The 2,598-nt window shown below is 32.7% G+C and overlaps 1 pseudogene; it reads left to right on the top strand.

Moving 5' to 3' along the window:
* LOC122064446 overlaps positions 1-2,376 on the top strand; it is a 7,298-nt pseudogene extending 4,922 nt beyond the window's left edge.
* The last annotated feature ends 222 nt before the right edge of the window (positions 2,377-2,598 follow it).

Raw genomic sequence — 2,598 nt, 5'->3', positions numbered from 1 at the left:
GGGCTGGTTCTGCATCTCGGTTCAGTTCTGATCCATTATTCTTTTTCTGACCCGAAAAGAATAATCATTTGTACGGGTGATCAAACGAATGTGTACTTTTAATTGAACAAGTCCATCTTGCTCAGAATTTCGTCATTTTCGCAACCATGAAAAGAAATAGGACCTCTTTACGTGTAAAATTGAAGATATAACGCCCGATAGTCCTTAAGGCCTTGAAAATATAAAACCTGCAAAAAGAGAATAAAACCCAAGGTAGTTCCATTCTAAATATGTAAAATGCATGTTTTACTACCTTAGATTTCACACATAAATGTGCTCATCATAAATCTTGTTTTCTGAGGAGATTTTTTTGTGAGACCCATTACCATTATTGCATCTGCTATGCCATAGGTTTGTTATAGACAAGGACAATGACTTCATTCCAACCCTTTCATCCTGATGGAAATGGGCAACATATCATGGATCCTGTGACATAGGACCTGTAGAACACTTTGGAGCTTTAAGTATTTTTCATTTATCGAAATTAAAGGAGATTGGGACTTACCATTTGGTGGACCCAAAATATTATCTACATATCAGCCTGAAGTGTGATTGAGATTGTTAATTTTTTATCTTTTTCTATCTGATTATTAACAAAAAGTTCAGTGAGGCTTTACAAAAAAAAATTACAGATCATATGGTGGACAATCAAATGCACACTAAAGTTTTACAAATCCAAACTTTGAGATGAGATTAGTTACTAAAGTTTTACAAATCTAAATTTTGAGATGTGATCAATGAATGGTGGGCCCCAATCTTGCATATGGAAAACATGCATGTGGAAAAATTATTGGTCCCCAAGATCCATTTTGTAGATCCAAGCCACCTCTGACTGATTGAAACTATGAAGTCCTGATTGATAAATTCAATTATTTTTCATCTTACGATTTACAAAAAATATGCCTTTGGTTTATCCCAAGGTTTTACTATTAATTTGAAAGTACAAATATTTTGAAACTTTTTAATTTTGATTTTTTTTTTTTTAATGTTTCCCTAACTTTACAGGCAGTTTCAAGGGTTATTCTAAACATTTCCTCACTTTGCGTCATTAAACAAATGCCCACACGTGCATTTGCATGTGCAAATATATATATATATATATATTCTTAAATTATGTTTATCACCCAAATCACTTAAATTCAAGTTTACAGGTCAACTTTTGGGTTTGGATTTGAAGTTCAAGAAGGGCTTACTCATTCCTTTAAGGGAGATCAAGGTTGAGTACACCATATCCAAAAATGATGACAATTTGACCTATTTTGTTAGATTCAAGGTTCAACATGATAATATTATAGGCCCAATGAAATGAGGGATTAAAGACCACCAAAGATTGATTATGACGAGATGAATGCTTTAGTACAACTTATAACTTCAAAAATAGTCGTAACATTTCATATAATAATGCTAAAGGGAGTATAAGGTGTGATCTAGGGGAGCTAAACATTTTAGAGCTAAAGTGACTTATTCGAGTTTTCACACTGAAGATATTTGATTTCATTGGAGTCCATACAGATGTTCTAGAATCTGATGTAGGAATTAATCCTTAGATAATGGCATAGATATTGGATGAGTACTTGAAATTTCATGGCTACTCATCTGTAGTTCTAATTGAAAAAAACCAATTGATCTTCGAGGATCCTTAGGAAGAGATGTTGCTACTGGAAGGGGAGTACTTTTTTTTTTTTTCACAAAGGCTCTGCTTAATATGGAAAGAGCATCTCTAACCAACGATTCATTATATATATACAAGGTTAAGAAATATCGGTTCCTAGGCAGCCCAACTTAGCAACAAAATGGTGAAAAGATTATTGTGATAAGTGGTATAACTAGAACCATAAAGAATAACAATGCTATATACATATCATGGTTACTTGAACATATAAAAAAGAATTGAGAAATCAAAAGTTCCAGTGGTGGAGACCCATTGATCCAAAGTCAATACTAGTTGAGGATTATGACGTTCTTATTCTTGTTGCCCTTGGCAGTGTCATCAACAGAGAAATTATAAATAACAAAAAATCAATATTGAAGTTCTCAACCATCCAACTGTCCCAGAGGCTTATGGGATCTAAGCAAACAAAGGCATTATCATTTTTTCAAACATATATGGTAACTTAGGTGGAGTTGCTGTTAATTATTTCGACTGTGTTTGAAACTTTCAAGGTTGTATGTGGAATGAAGAAAAAGTAAATAATAAACTAAAGTCATACTTGATACAAAATAAAAGATGTTAAAGAAATGTGCAAGACTCATAACTATGATCTCCATGTTGGAGCCTTCATCTTAGGAGTTAACGAGGTTGCTCATGTAACTATCCTTAGAGGTTGGGAAGTCTAAGTGAAGTACTGCAATGATTATGAAAAGGTAAGCAGTGAGCATGGGAAAAACATTCATCTTGTCCCCTTATGACTTACTAATATCTTTTATGTATGTTAGTTAACATTACTTTCACATAATACATTTGATCAAATTTATAACTCAATCATAAAATTAAAATAATATAAAATAAAAATCATGTTCATCATCCGAACACTTAAATCCAAAATACCTGATGCATCA

This window comes from Macadamia integrifolia, chromosome 2, assembly GCF_013358625.1.
Source record: "Macadamia integrifolia cultivar HAES 741 chromosome 2, SCU_Mint_v3, whole genome shotgun sequence".
NCBI classification, from domain to species: Eukaryota; Viridiplantae; Streptophyta; class Magnoliopsida; order Proteales; family Proteaceae; genus Macadamia; species Macadamia integrifolia.
The sequence above is the reverse complement of the archived record's forward strand: the minus strand, read 5'-3'. Positions and strand labels throughout refer to the sequence as shown.